The sequence below is a fragment of the Mycteria americana genome, chromosome 5 (genome assembly GCF_035582795.1).
Source record: "Mycteria americana isolate JAX WOST 10 ecotype Jacksonville Zoo and Gardens chromosome 5, USCA_MyAme_1.0, whole genome shotgun sequence".
NCBI lineage: Eukaryota > Metazoa > Chordata > Aves > Ciconiiformes > Ciconiidae > Mycteria > Mycteria americana.
The window spans coordinates 50,192,163-50,208,473 of NC_134369.1; the positions used below are offsets into that span (position 1 = coordinate 50,192,163).

The 16,311-nt window shown below is 41.0% G+C and overlaps 1 protein-coding gene and 1 long non-coding RNA gene across 11 annotated transcripts in view; one reads left to right on the plus strand and one right to left on the minus strand.

Annotated features, from left to right (window-relative positions):
• The window catches only part of NRXN3 (neurexin 3), a 983,905-nt gene that overhangs the window by 552,626 nt on the left and 414,968 nt on the right, over positions 1–16,311 (plus strand). The window lies entirely within an intron of this gene.
• LOC142410574 (uncharacterized) overlaps positions 12,577–16,311 on the minus strand; it is a 35,457-nt gene continuing 31,722 nt past the window's right edge. Inside the window, exon 3 of the long non-coding RNA XR_012775949.1 lies at positions 12,577–13,693. This is a non-coding gene — a long non-coding RNA (uncharacterized LOC142410574). The remainder of the gene's footprint in view (positions 13,694–16,311) is intronic.

Genomic DNA, 16,311 nt, shown 5'->3' on the forward strand with positions numbered 1-16,311 from the left:
TTCTTTCCGTTTAGGCAAGTGAAATGTATAGATCAAATGTTGGAAGCCATTAAAAGTACGTTAAATCAGGGACACCACTGATGTAAGGGCATTAATAAGGGACAGCCCATGGTGTTTGGCAGTATTGATTGTAGTGTTAGGTGGCTGTTAAAAACACTAAACATCTTATCCATACTTTTTACCAGCCTAAGCAGAATGGGGATAAACATCTGAGCATACACTAAATGACAAGGCTTTGATGTTGCTTTTGCGGGTATTGAACCTAGGGGATGCATTTCTCTTTCAGCCTATGTTCCCTGGAGTTTGACACCCAGTGCAAAGAGCACTGAGAGTTTATGCCTGCTCGGCATGGAAGAGCCATAGGGCAGTATGGTATGGAAAAATCATCCTGTTTAAGTACCAGGACTAAGTGATAGAATAAGATCCTCTCAACATTTTTGCAGAACTTCTTTACCTTCTTCTGCCAGTTAAACACTATCATCTAGGTGATCATAGTGGATTTTGAATGTGGAAAGTCTTCCTTGTACCTTTTCTAGTATTATCTGGCTCATATTTGGGCAATTGAAACAACGTGGGTTTTCTGGTTTCTTAGGCATTTTTTGCTTCCCATTTTCAATAGTGACTGTATTGTCAGCTGCAAATATGGAAGAATGATAGGGAAGAACCCAGCATGTTTTCCAATGTCTAAAACATTTGGTTTGAGCATTGGGGCAAGAGGTAGGAAGGTCTTCCCTTGTCTGATGAACTGTGCATTTGTATATAGCTTCCTCTACCCGCTCGAATAAGAGTCTCTCAGCTGTGTTATAACTCCTCTCCATTGAGGGAGATTCTCTATTAGTTCAAGCACAAGATAAAGATGTGTCATACAGTGTTTTGAATTTGCACATAATAAAATATAGGGTTTCTGCCTCAGCAATCTTGTGATCTAGGTCTCGTTCCTGCTGTTGCTGTGGAGCTGTGAGATGACTATAGGGTGCAGGAGAGTGCCAACCTGGTGGCGGCACATCTGTTGAGTTACTCTGCCTCAGGCCTTTTGCCTAGGCTTGGTTTAGAGTGCTCTGTCAGAAGCTGCCACTGTGTAGCCTAGACAGTGGTGGGATTCCTGTGGGTGTAATATGTTCAAGCTGTGAGTTGGCATGTCACTCATAATGACTGACGGCTTCAGGTGATTAAGAGAAAGTGTTGTCAGGCTTCATTGGCAGGCCAGGAAGAAGGATAGTGGCTATAACTTGGAGGCTTATCTGGAAAGGACAAAGTATGGATACCTGCGGGGAGGGGTGAAGGTGAAAGCCACTCAGGCATTTGGAAGTACATTTCTTTTTCTTTGCTTGACAGCAGATTTGGGTGCTTTCAGAGTGGAATTGATGGGGGGCAGATCTCTGGAGCTGTACTGAGGCACCAGCTGCAGGGAGGGACGCTGAGAGCACTGGCTCATGAACATGAAAAATGGATGCAAAGTAGAACAGTCTTTCAAGCTGGCTTTCATTATGTGGGATCAATGCACAAAGCGTGTCAGGGAAAAGACAGGCCCCTAGTAGTAGTATGTATTTTCTGCACCTTGAGCTGCAATTTAGAACCAGGTAAAATTAAAACCATTTAAAAAAAGGCACAAAACTTTACAGTTTTCCTTCTCTGCATTTTTCACCTGCTCAGATTTTGCTTTGTGAGAAACCCTGATAAAACAGATGTTGTAGGTTTGCATGAAAATGGTGCCGAGGGCAACGATTTACAAAGCTTCTGAAGGAAGTTTACCTTTACTTAGAAAGTGACTCATTTTTACTGAGAAAACACGCGCGCTTTGAGGGTGACAGTGTTTATGTTTTGAAGAGATGGGACCATTTTTAACATGATAATCAGGGCAGGGGGGAGCAGGGAGATGAAAATGATGCCATTTTTAGGAGTTTAGGTTTTGCATGTTTGCCGGAATTTCTGTAGACAAGTAAGGTGACCTTGAGCAGTGACTGGCCTTCCTGTGCCGCACAGCCGAGCATGGTGCAGGGTGCGTTGGCCCAGCTCCACGTGACTGGCGTCTCTGTAATGCGTAGAGCAGATCCATGCAGAGATATGTGCTGTTCTCCTCGCAGCAGTGTTGTGGTATCCATATACAGCTGTTGGTCTCTGCCTCTCAGCAGGGACACAGTGCTTTCCAGATGTGCTGCTTCTGACTCTGATGCAGCTTGGATACAGCTGGTTCATGGCTTTCTGAAAGATACTCTTTCATCTGCTGCTTTCTTTTCTGGCCAAATTGTAGGGCTTAGTTGCATCCTTCATGTTTTGGGAGGATGCATACATTGAAGGTTATGAAATATTCTGCTAACAGGCAGGTGGGAAGTCTCGGTTCCAAAAGGTTGTGGTCAGGATCCACAAAAGCACTTTGGTGTTTAAGTGCAACTTAAGTGATACTGAAAACTCTGCTTAGGCAGCATAGCTGCCTGGGATACTGTATGTATCTGCTTTTTCTGGTGAAATTTTACTAAGAGGTCTCCTACTGTGCTCCTGTGTGCGCCTGGAAGTGCTACCAACTTAGCTGCGCTGAATGCCTGCATAGTTTTCTGTCCTCTAAGCTTTTTGGGTGTCCTTGTGCCTAACTCCTCAGGTGGAGATGACAGGTGGGAGGAGAATGGGAAAGGCCACATTGGTGGGTGTGCTTTTTAGACCCCCTTCGCCTATTCAGAACTTTGAATTTCTGTCTTTAAGCTCAGAAAATTTTCCTTCTTCCAGGGACTGTGTAAATACAGTGTTCACAGTCCAGGTCCTCTGAGTCCTTTATTCTGGGCACTACAGAGACTCATACTTAGGAGCACTTCATCAGCCCTGGGCTTCTAGACATTTGGACTGTGTATGTACTGGGAAAGTGACCTGTCATTTAGTGGTGCTTGTCATCAGTTGGTCTAATCCCCACTCAACCACTGCTGAAAGCAATTTTACTGCTAATGAACATGGGACAAGTGGTTTCCAGTAGCTGCCACTGTGATTGAAACCTGGTGGAATATGATCGGAGTATGATCTATTTGCTCAAATAATAATGGAAACAGTTTTTAACCCTTTGTGACTGCAGAATTATAACTGTAGGATATAGAAATTAAGATACACTTGACTCTTATTAAAGTCAGCAAAACTTTGAGAGAAGAGAGATACATCTTCTTTCATGGCTTACATGTTTTTATAGAATTGTTTAAAAAGTCCAAAAGTGCATTCTTCATTTCAGATGATGTATGAGCTGGAAAGGTGTAAACTTCAGATCACAGGCTGAGTTTACAAGGTTGGCAATTAGGGAAGGAAAAAACAGCATTTTTTTCTTGAATGCTAAGTGTACATGATATGAGACCCATAATGGCATTTTAACTGAGCTGCTTTCCTAGCATAATTGCACTCTAAATTACTTTAACATGTAAGGAGAGATCAGTTATTGGCAACTTTAGCAATACAAGTAAGTTTTTCAAACAAAGTCTTTGTCAGCTTTTAGGGTAGAGATCAGCTAGAGAAAAAACATCACAATTGTGTGTGATTTATGGTTCGAAAGTATTTAAATCTTTGCAGCCATTTCAGTTTTACACAACAGAATTGTTCTTGCAGTCTGTACATGCAATGTGTATTGGCAACTCCAAATGCAACATATTGCTTACTGTAAGGCCAAAGCTACTGCCAGTCCATGAGATTTGCCCATCAGAAATGTCTGAGGCCCAGAGCAGCAGTGCAGGGGGAAGAGGGGCTGGATGGCTCTGCAGGTCTGTGTTTTCAGCCTGCAGGCCTTCGGGATCCAGGCGCTAATGCTTGCCTCATTGAGCTGATGGTTCTCAGGGAACTTGTGTTTGCGCTGTGCATATATAGCAATAATATTCACCCTCCTCTGGCTTTCACTGTCACTGCCAAGTCTGGTAATTAATCAAGACTGTACTGTGGTCGACTCTTTCTTATTTTCCTTTCCCCCTTTCTGAAGTGAGTAATGAAGAATGATGTCTTCACTTCTTCACCTCCACATCTCCTCGCCTGCTGAACACTTGAACTAGTCCCTTTGACAAGCAGCGTGCACCAGGGAGACAGTGCCACAGATGACAAATGTGGCTTCGGAGTTTGGCAAGCGTGAGGTTGGCTTTGTGACACTTCTCCGTTTGCCACCATCAATCTTTCTCTGTCAAAGTCCTTTTTGTCCTGTCATTGTTGCTGTTTGTTTCACATTATGCATCAAGTCCTGCCTCTGCACAGGCTGGCTGGAGACTGTACTTGCTCAGCACACTAGGAAAAAACCTCTTCTATCCAGTGGGGCAAAGTGCCATAATGATGGTTAATAGGGGTCAGTGCTGCAGGTCTGAAGTGGCTATTAAGAAGGAAGACTGAGAAGAGGTTCTCTGTGAATTTCAGATTCTTTTCCAGCCTCTGCTCTCAATCTTCTTTCCCTGCACAATAAAGTTAAAAGAATCTTGAAGGTTAAAATCAAGTCACAGTCTAACATCTGCTGTAGAAACCAAGAGGTGTTTCTTTTTTTTTTTCTTTCACACAGAAAGGTTAGATTTTAAAATGTTAGAAGTTGTCACTTTAATAGCAACATCTGCTAATCATTCATAGTTTCTACCCAAGTATCACAGCTCAGATGATTTCAAGTCATCTGAGAATTAATCCTCAGAATCCCTCTGAGGTAGATACCAACACCATCATCCTCATACTTCAAAGGAAGCGAAACTGAGGTACTGGAATGGGAAGAGACTTTAGGTTTCATGAAGAATCGGTGGCCAGTGTGGAATGGGAAATGAGGTCTATCAAGACTATGAAGGTATTCTGTAGGCAACAGTTAACTGAAGTATAAGGAAATAAATTTGTATAATTGATCCCTAGTGCCATCACAATGTAAGAATGGGTTTCCATGAAAGAACCAGACCTTCTTGTCTATTCTTCATGAAGATACTTGTTTTTAAGTTCACTTGTTAAGGCAGCTGTGGTTTTGGGACATTTTTGTAGAGGAGATCATGATTTGATGTGTAATGAAGTCCTTTATTGACATAGTTTGCTAGACTAAAATGAATTTAATTGCTTTCTGGTAATTTGAATTATTCACAACTGTTAATTTAATAGAATAACTTCACAAAATCAGAGAGCTGGTAATTTCACAATGGCGCTATGTAATTCAATATATTAGGAGGTTCCAGAGAAGATGCTGCATAAATTGAAAAGAGTATGTCTAATTCTCTATACACCTAAAAAGCCTAAAGAGGAGATCCGGTTCCTGTCTAGTATTTCCCCAGGGCAACCGTTGCCCCAGCTCCTGTTTTAATGATGAGTTCACAAGGCAAGACTTGACATAGACAAATAGACACAAATGCATTAATTGTGGCCATAACCTTTAACTGTTGCTGTTGAAGAACTAGTCTCTTCTCTTTCCACTTAAACTCTAGTGGAAGGGAGGAAATGTCACAAAACATGGCTATTTCTGCCCCATAATAACAAAATGGAATAAAAGAAGCCTCAAACCCAACAAAACAACAAGCAACAAAGGGCGTGGAAGCATCGATGTAAGTTATGCTTTCTGAATGTTTAAGTTTCTTCTGACTACAACCATAATCTACGTATTCAAACTTGTTGGAAGGTATTGAGCCCTATTTCTTCATAAGAATTTATCTTGCTTCAGTTTCCAAGGCCCAGCTAATTCTTCTTGTTATGCTGTTTTCTGTTAGGTTGAAAAAGCCTTTTGACTCAGTGTTTTCATCCACTGAACATGTTTACGCTTTCATGCAAAGCATCGAGTTGACTGGACATATTCGTACTACGTGATGTAGTATGGTGCTCAGTGGTTCCACCTCTGGGCTGGTGGAAACTTAGTCCAGTAAATCCACATATGATGCAGGGATTACGATAATGCTTCTGTTACATTTGGCATGCTCAGAGTTTTAAGAGAGGTTTTTTTGAAAAGCTGAAAAGATAGGAGCAGTGATACATCTTTATGCAGATACGAAGTGTTTCACCTTCTTTCTTTGTAAATCTGACTCCTGAACACTTGCTCATCTTTCTATATGATTGCCTGTCCTGCATGAAACGTGAATCTCGTGAACTCTGTTTCCCATATATTTAGAATCTATTTGACAATATGTAAACTAGACATACAACATTCAGAAACTGGCTTTTTTCCTCTGTTCTAATTCTTCAAGCATATGGCCTCATACAGTAAATACACCCTACCATGTGCCAGAACATACAGTGTATGTGTGTGTATATATATACACACACACATTGAGGGACAATCTGTCATTTTTATCCCTTCACTAAAAGCATTCTTTGCTTTTCACATCTCCTAAGAGAGTCAAACAGTTGCATGTGGATTTATATGAACACACTAAATATGTACAACTTGACTAATTTGTGACTAAGTAGGGATGAGATAAATATTTAAAATCAAGGGGTGAGAAGCATTGCTTACAGTGAACCATAGCAAAAGAAGGTACAAAAATGGAAAAGAGAAATCTTAAGAAAGGAAGCTTCAGCTGAATATGGCAGAGGGAAAATCTCATGGCAGTAAGATCCACCATGTGTAAGTGGTGGTATTTTTACTGGTTGCTTATTCAGACTCGGACAAAAACTGCTGGATAATTCTTGTTCATTGGTACGCAGTGCTGTAACTCCCATGTGTTGCAGGGATTCCCTGCTAGCTTAGGCCAAGGTACAGGATAACGTACTTGCTGATTGTGAGATTAGGTTATAAAGAACACGTTTAGCTGTTATGGAAGCAAAATTGCATTGTGACTTTGTTCCTGTTATCACCAATGAAGACAAGTGACCTGGCTGGCTGGCATCAACAGCGGTCAGGAAGTGGCTTTGACCAGGCCTGCTGTGAGGTGACAGCAATCGGGTTCTAGCATCAGACCATGTCTTTTGATAGTTCTTGACAGTAGCTGGGAGACAGCTTCTGAACATACTCACTGAGAGGTGTTGACAGTGCTTGGGAGATGGTTCCTGGCAATATTTGCTGTAGGCATTGACATCAGTTAGGACCCAGCAACTGTTTCAAGAACCATTTTCTGATGAATTGTAAAACATGAGTGGTTGTGGACTCGGGTTGATAATACCAGACTAGAAGCCAAAAATGGTCTGTCTTTCCTCTGGTTCCATGAGTTGATGAGCAAGGCTGTGCAACAATTATCTGGACGGAGAATGCACTGAAGTGAGGATCAGCAATGTTGCTTCCTTCAACGGAGGTTGAAATGAGGGAGGATAAGGGATGGTTGCAGACAGACAGATCTATTCACCTCTGTCATTGTGTGTGTACTGCAATGAGAACAATAGACTTTTCCTGAGCAGTAGAATTGTACAGAATTCCATATTTTCCAGTCTCTGCTAAGCTGGGATGTATGAATAAGGCAGCGTGGAGTCTCTGGGCAAGCTGACATGTCATTACAGGAAGAGGTTTCACCTTCTGAATAGGTGCTCCTGAGACTTCTCTTAGGGATATTTAATCTTTTTTTTATCATCATTTTTCCCACAAATTCTTTCTGTTTGGTGATTTGCAAAGTGTAGGGAAGGAGGTAATATTATTTAATTGCTATGGTTCATGAATTTCTGTGGTATCACTAGGCTGGAGAGCACTAGTGTGCCTCTAGCTCTGTAGTTTTCTCCATATTTTCAACAAAAGAATCTGGAGATGTACTTTTTACTGCAGCCTTGTTTTTACACTCTCCGTGACTGTGTTCCAGCTTGACAGTTTCATGTGTGAATGTGAGTCATTGTGCTCTAGAAGATGCTACACATTGTTCTCAATCTAATTTTATTTTTGGTCCTTATATAATATGGTGACTGGTACCTCCTAGGTGGACAAATGCCAACAGTGTTTGCTCCAAAACTCTTCACATTGAAATGTGAACTTTGTTATTGAGAAATGGATCCCTCTGTGGCATGCATCAAGCTGGCCAACTTAGGGTTTTAAAGATCACTGCTATGGCTAGTGAAGCTCTCTATCCTGCTGTTCATTTTTGACAACACTTTCTTTATCCATATTGCAGCTGCCTTATGGATAAAACATGTTGCAAAGATGTGGTCCCTTTCCCAAAGAGGTGCTATTCTAAAAATAAGTTGAGAGACGATGGGCAGAGATTATCAATGGGCAGGGACAGCGCAGATTAAGGTGACAGTTCCAACAAAGGCGATCTGCTGTGGCCACAGCATGCTAACCTTGCTGAAACTGAGACAATAATGAACACTCATTCTGTGGTAGCTTGCCACTAGCAAGTATCTCAAAAAAATCCTTACATGAAAAAGAGGAACGTAAGAAAAGAAGAAAGTACCCTTTCACTTCAAATGCTTGGAAACTCTAATGATGAAGGCAGTATCTATGTTGAACAGAAGAGGATTGATGTGCTTGACATTAGCAGCTCTGAGCACGCAGTCAGTAGCCAGAGCAGTGCAGTGTGATTGCTAAGCCCATACATGTCCAGTACAACTGCTGGTATATGTTTATGAGAGGATACAGAAGTGTAATGTACTTTTCTAGATGTCTAGATGAAGCCCCATCTATTCATGGGAAGCAGCTCTGATACTGAAATTGTCTTTGCCATTCTTCAGTATTAATCATCTTAATACAACACATTGAGTGCAAATTCTGCGATAATGCTACATCTTCAATTGATTCTCATGCCACAGTAGAAGTTAGTAGCATTACTTTTATTTCTAATATAATATAATTATATATTGTTATATACTACATTATTATATGCTATTATATGTGATTACATAATAACATATTGTTATATATTTTAATATAATTTAAATGTTGGAAGATGCTTAGGAAGAGCCATTCGGTAGTCATTGAAGATGTCAGGGGGGAATAGGCTTCCTTCAGCAGCAGACTCCAGGACGGCGTTGTCAGGCTATAGGTTTTTCTTGGTTGCAATTAAATGGAATAGAATGGAAACACTTGGAGATAAAAATATACATGTCTTTGTCAGTAAGAGGGAAGGGGGTTTGTTTAATTTGGAAGTACAAACTGCTCTAAACTTGCTTCTGTTTGGATTTACAAAGGCTCTTTCTAATCAAGTGAGATACAGTTAAAAAAAAAAAAAAATTGCAAGATGTTATCACGAGATGCCAGTGCGACGCAATAAACAAGCTCTCATTTCAGGAGCACTTGCAATTCTGGCTCTTTTACCAGATGCTCTTAAAGCTTTCTTGCAAGGCGCTCTCTTTTCTGTGAAGAATATCAATCTACATCAACAGCTATATAGGAGAAAAGTCGTCCAGAAATTAATATCCTCAGAAATACCTTATTATGAACATTTCCAGGATCATAGCCCAGTCCTACACTCCTTATTCCTAAGAAGGACTTGGCATTTGTTTGGGTTTTGGGGTTGGGTTTTTTTGTTTGGGTTTTTTGGGGTTTTTTTTAAATGCAAGCTCTAGGGATTAATAGTAATTATAACACCCTGCTCATGTGCAGCACTTCTTGTCTGAAGAACTCAAAGAACCTCAAAGTATTTAGGTCCCTTTTATAAACTATGAATAGGAGGTAGAGGAGTCATGTAAATGACTTGCTGAAGATGAACTGGCAAAGATGTGGCAGATCCAGGAATAAAAATCAGAAGTCTTTCTGTGTTCCTCTTTCCTTTCTGACCTCTTGGTCATAGTGTGGCTATTGTGTACATCATGTTTTGTACTCATGTATCTTTTTCCCTAGTCTCTTTTCTCTGTGTTTCTATTGCTGTTATTTTGATATCTGTAAGGTTTATAACCAATCTGAAAGACAAGAGGTAAGACTGGACATTATTTCTGTGTTATTTGAACATAGTGTCCTCTCACCTCAGTATCTTCACCTCTACCCATCTGTCTCTATTGATGTAAAACTGCTTTGAAAGTTGACTTGTGCTTACTATGAAGTGAGTATAATTCTCCCTCTAGTCCTGGTGGGGGAATTTTGAAGCTGTTAGTAAAGTACACAAGCCTCCCCCCTGCAAGGTGCACTTTTGGGGTTCAGCTTGAGTCTCCAGAAATTATCCTTTGTTATGGTTTTTTTTTTTTTTGTTGTGACTGACCCTACTAATTGCCTAAAGGACAAACTCTACTGCATGACTTTTCTTTGGTGTTTTTGGTCAGACGCATAGGGAAGTCATTTAGTTCCTCCTCTGTCTTCAGAAGGCAGTAAGACACTACCACCAATACTGAGGTGCTGGACTTAGAATTCATCGAGTAAAGGGGTATGTGCTATGTGTTTATCAGTTTACCTGTGTGTCATGAGCAGAGAGCACAGATGAAGCTGGGGAGCACCAAACCAAAAGAACAGCACTTGGAAGTTTGACCTTGTTTTGTTTGGAGATAGAATCTTCTGTGCTTTTTTCTGCCCCTTCAGGACTGTCTTGGGGGTAGGGCCTCTTGGTCGTGCTGGTATAAGGCTGCTGGAGCTGCCCTTGGTGTGCACTGGTGGCAGGAAGGAAGCCCTTCTGGTGGCTCCCTGGTTCTGGGTCTGTGCAGCTGGAAGGCTAAATCAGTGATACAAAGTATCCTTCACTTACCCTTTTGGAGAGACATTGCCTCTCACCTTCATTGGGAACAGTTAGTCCCACTCATCTCCTCCATTAGTACTGTTCTCCTTAAGCTTTAGGGGATTGACTCCCCTGTTCAGTTTGTACCTTAGCAGTGGCTCCTGCTACCATCCCTATCTTTAGTTGCCTATGAAAGTGTGGTGTGATGTGATTTATTTTTATATTGGTACACAGAACACTAGTTTCTTGAAGAGAAAAGAAAGTTCTTCAGATGCCACATAGGAGGAAGCTACTCAGGGATTTGGCTATAGGAGAGTTCAGTAGACTTTATAATCAGTTTTTTATTACTATTATTTTTACTGTAAAATCACATTGTGTTTTTTCCATAAGACAAGTCAGGCCTCAAATGCAAATAAGCTAAAACAAACAAAAATTTTTTTCTGTGAACAGTTTCTGATACAAGTTTAAAATTGTTCCTTTTACCTCTTTTTCCATTTTTTCTCATTCCACATTACATGTCACTTGCTATAATATTCACAGAAGGAAAACACAGAACGGACTCAGTGCAACTAGCTCTATATTTATCTATCTGAATAATAACAAAACTCAGAGGTGTTAGTCTAGTCCTATATTTAATAATGAAATGCTACAAAACGTTTTTGCATTTTCTGTCTTCCATATACCTCAAAGCACTTGATCATAGCCATTACAAAACAAACTCAAGTCCAAGGAAAGGTTTTGTGAGATGTCCACAGCTGACATCCAGCAGAAAATAGAACTGAGGACAGGATCTATGCCCTGAACCCTCAGGCCGCTCTGCCATCCTCACTGCAACAACCGTCGGATGTGTTCCCTCTTCTCCCCTGTCCCTGCTGTTCCAAGGTCACGAGTCAGGGAATTAAGCTGTAGGAGCAGGCGGCTCTGCTTCTGAGGCCCCCTGTGCTGAAGCCTTGTTCAGCAATTAGTGCAGCCTCAGCAAGCAAGCTGAGAAAGTGAAACAAAGCGAAGCCCTTCCAAATTGCAGTCATTATCTCTGCAGACTTTCTTCCCAATCCTGTGAGCACCACGTAGCAATAGGATACTGAGAGATGCAGACAGAAGTAGATTCATTCATCCTATGGTTGCTGCAGGGTTGCTCAGGAGTATCTATCTTGAAAGGCCAACCTGCAGCATCCAGGTGTCAGAATATTGTCTTAGCCCTGCAGAGTACAAGGCAAATACTACAGCGTGGTGGCATGTTGCTCTCATATTGGAGATTAAAGTTAACAGAATGTGGAAGTATCTTCAAAGCAGTGATCACTACTATGAAAATTTATTAATAAACTGGCTTTTTATTTTAAGTTGGTGGATTTGATAGTAAGGTGTGGAAAAGATCTACTGGAATGTCTTTAGTTTTTACTTAGAGAGGTGGGTGGACTACATCTAAGCTATATAAAAAAGTAACTAAGAAAAGCAAGCCTATTGTCATTTGGCTTAAAATCACTGTACAGAGATCTACAAGAGAGGCCCAAAAATGTTTGAGCGTATACGAACTGAAAAGGTTGAAAACCATTGTAATTAGATCACCAGTCTCCTGAAGAATGTATCGTTGCTTCCTTCCAGTTGTAATGGAAGGAAGCAATGCTGATGTGACTGAGAATTGCGTGTGTGGTCATGGGGCTGTAGTAACCATCTGTCATAGCTCCACAGGCATGCTGTGCCTCTGACCTTTTTACAGTTCTTTTGGGATTTTAATTCTCCATACTCAGCCATTGGACTTGACTAGTGTTCAAGGGAGAGCTGTGCAGCTCCACTGGTCTTTGAAGAACTATTTGGCTTCACAGCCCCTGTTTGTTACTGGTGTTCTTCCAGCAAGGCTAAAGACATGTAAGACCCCCATCAGAGATGGACTCCTTTTTGGTTCTGCTTAACAACAAATGGTAGACAAACAGCCTTGTCAAAGCAAGACAGATTACTAGCAATTTCAAAGGCAGCATTGGAAATTTTCTACCTAAGAAGAAAAAAGCAAAGCATGTACATACCTATTTTGCTGTGGTTAGTTGTCCTTCTTTTTCCAAACATGGAGCATTGCAACTATTTATTGCAGGGGGGAGCCCAAGTCCTCAACTTGCTTCTTCCAAGTCCTCAACGTGCTTCTTCACTGCAATATGCAGTTCAGGTGTTATTACACACACAGACTTCTCTGGCTGCAGTTTGTTAAAAGTTAATAGTCACATGATGTTCCTCCATTCTGTCTTCCATTCAGTTAACTTTATTTCTCCAGAGTGGCAGACTCTCATCAATCAAGTCTAATTTACAATGGGTAAATCACTAATACCTAATTTGACTATCCTGTTTCAGAGAAAAAAAAAAAGGCTTCTTCAGTCACAGGAGGTTGCTGTTCAGAATTCATTGGTAAACTGAGGCATGCATATTCTTCAATGAGATACTGACAGCACTTCCTGCTTCTTGCAAGAAGAGCAAAAATGACTTTTTAGAGGTTGAGTGATATGACCAATGTGACAAGTTGAATTTTACAAGCTTCCTGTTTCAGAAGCTTCACTGAGATTTTCCAAGTCTTCTGGGTCTCCAAAATGCTGTAGGACTGGTTGTTAAAGCAAAGGTACTTCAGACTCTTCTGGGCTTGCATGAGAGATCAAGGCAGTTGCTTTCCTTGTGATAGCTCAGAATTTGTTCTGCAGTTATTAAAGACTTGGGAAACTAAATAAATCACAAGCACACTCCTGTTGGAAAAGCTTTATGTACTTTAATTGTTGGTTTTATTATTATTTCATGGCTTTCCAGGTGTTCTAAAATCTGGTAAATATTTCAGAGCATTTGAAGTTTTTCCAAATTGATCTTCCTATCTGTGATCACAGACTGGGATTGGGAGGAGTGTAACAATGCAGCTTATAGTGCAGTAGGATTGAAATGAGTGGCAGTAGCAGAAAGGGAATTGGTTACATCTTGCTCAAAACATTTGGCAGTTGTCACATTTAGATACAGGAACAGATGAGCCATTGATTTGATTGAGCAGGGAAGTTCTTGTTTCATTGTTCCTCTGTAAAAATTTTCATTCAGATTATGGAATTTGATAGGCCCAGTAATTAAAGAGCTGTTTTGGTTTGTTTTTTTAAAGACAAATTTTGATTGTATTTGTATCTTAGTCTTTTGGTAAGCGGTGTTTAACAAGAAGATGTAAAAGTCTGGCTTCTCTGTACATCTCTTGATCCAGTTCAGGTAGCATCTCTTGCAGCCTCCTTTCAAAAGGACAATTGCAAGAAGCATAAAAAATTAAATTAATTAAATTGTGATTATAATTCAGCAGAGGGATTCTAGTCTTACATTTTTGGAGCAGGGAGGTATTCCTCAAGCTTTATTAACTAAATATCACATTGCCAATCATTGCAGCTGTGTGTGCTGTGCAGTTTGCTGTTTTCATGACATTATAGGGTATAAGAAGCCCACCACAAGTCGAGAGTAGGGAAATGAACTATAAAGTTTTTGTGAATTACCTCCTTTGTATAGAAATGTACTTCAGACCGTGTGTGATGGACCTGGACTATTTAATATGCCACGGTTAGACCTAGCTAGAGCTCTGCATAGAAAATACATCATTTAGCATAAGCATGGGGTTCATCTGGGTGTCGGAAAGCCCTGCCCATTCTAATGACACTGTTTCCATAGCAGCTAATGCACTTCAGAAAAGAGGGAGACAGGAATCAAGTCATGACTAACATGGCCGTCCCGAGCTCGTGATGGTATAAACTGTGGCACCCACATTGTCACGTATCTTTCAGTGTGTGGTATGTCTAGGCAAGTCACTGAATAGTACACTAAGGTAATTAAACTCTCCTTTTTCCTAAGAGACTGTTCTGATTAGTCATTGCTAACAGCCTTATCTTCACTGAACTCAAGAGAAAGAGCTGGGTTTGCCAAACTAAGTCCCTGCACTCAGAGTCAATACTGGCTTAAAACTTAGACTGGCTTAAGTCTGGGTCCTGGAGTTCTAATGATCTCTTGTTGGAATTAGTGTGGATTTGCAGTCATGGGATTTAACATAATAACCAGCTTCTATGTTGACCTATTGCATTAGCTACATGTACTCTAAATTTGGTGGCAAACACCCTGGTGGAGCACAATATGGAGTCTGTAGCATTTTGCTTCTGGCAGTATGCATCAATATAGGGGAATGTATCTGAAGGAGTATGTTACCGTTGCTCGTCTTTGTGGGACACAAGCTTCCCCTTTGATGCTACAGAGGACTTCCTGTAACCTTTCATTTTAGCTTTTACTACGTGAATTTTACATGAATCTGTCTGAATCTTCAGCTCTCATCTGTTTGACCGAGACTCAGTTCAGTAAAGGATGTAGATGTATCTGTTTGCTGATACGTATTCAAATTTGGATTTCCAGTCTGAGGTTCAGCGTGGGGGGATGTGGGCTTGGTATCTCTCCTTTTTCTAAAATAGACATCTAAAAGACACAAGATGAATTCAGCCTTGGAAATGCCCCCATTGATTCTGAAGGAAATCTGGCTGACTCTCTCAGATGTAGAGGTCTACGTGAGGATAGATGAGTCCTGGCCAGCATGATTGTGATGCTAATTATGCTGCCTCAGGTACCAAAAATCAGACAGTTTGAATCTTGGCCAGTGTGCAATGGTTACCCCAATGTGCTGGTGACTTGTTAGTTCTTGGCAAGTCTCGCTAGAAGCCATGTATTGCGATCAGTAAAGGATAGGTAAGAGTGACAGAGTGGCTTATGAGGGTTTCTCTTAAATGAGTGCTATCAGTTTGTGATTGTTTCTTTCCAGGTATTCCTATATTCTTGCATATACAAGGGCTGGCACTAGTCCCATTTAATTATTTAGGAAAAGGGGTTTCCAGTGAGTCCTCTCTGACTTTTTTCCACAGTCCTGTGGGGATGTCTTTTCTATCTAACAGTCTACAGATTTTCTTTTAAGTGCTTTATAAAGCACACCTTCTGGGAGAGGGTACTGGCCTGATACCTGGAAGATCTGTTTATACTTTCAGTTCAGCCTTTGCTTGCTGTTTGATGCTGGCCTCCTCATTTCACATTCTCTTTGCTTTAATTCCATCTTTTGTTGAGTGGAAAAACTACTTCTTCCCCTTCCTGGTGAAAGATGCTCTCTAATTATTATCATCATCACCCTTGGACCAGTCTGAGGAGGACAGACAGTCTCCCAATATGTTTTGTACTCCCACACCAGCTGTTGTGCTGACGTGTTACAGATGAGATTTTGGAAGAGAGGGGAGTGTCTAAGATTGTAACTTCAAGTCTTAGATTTTGTTTGCATTTTCTCTTTTCAGTAACTCATGGATAACCATTGCTCAGTTCTTGCTTCATCCATCCTGAAACAACCCAATTACACCAGTTGAACAGATACTAGAGATAAAACAGACTGCAGAATTTCCCCAGGGCTTAAAAGCAGGTGGAAGAGCCATTTCTCACCTACCAGTGCCAGAAGCAGGAAGCTAGAAGTGAATCAAAGGACTCCTGAGATGCAGCAGAGGAACAAAGCAGTCAGTAGTGAACACTGACATGAGCGACTCAAGCCTGGAGGCCCAAATTTATATTCCCTTGTCTTCCTGGGAGATTACGTGGCCACAGTGACCAGGACAGCTCTTTTCATAAGATTAAAGATGGAAAAGGTCTAGAAAGTCTCAGCTAGTTCATTCCTCCTGCAGCACAGGTTGTCCCCCTGCAGGATAATCCCAGTGGCTTTTATGTCTCTAGTTTCACCTCAGGCAGTGAGGTTTCCGGCATATTGACTCTTTAGGTTAGAGCAATATTCCCTCTCTAAACAAGAAAAGCAGTTTCTTGTTGGATCTTTTAGTACGTTCCCTCAGGCTGA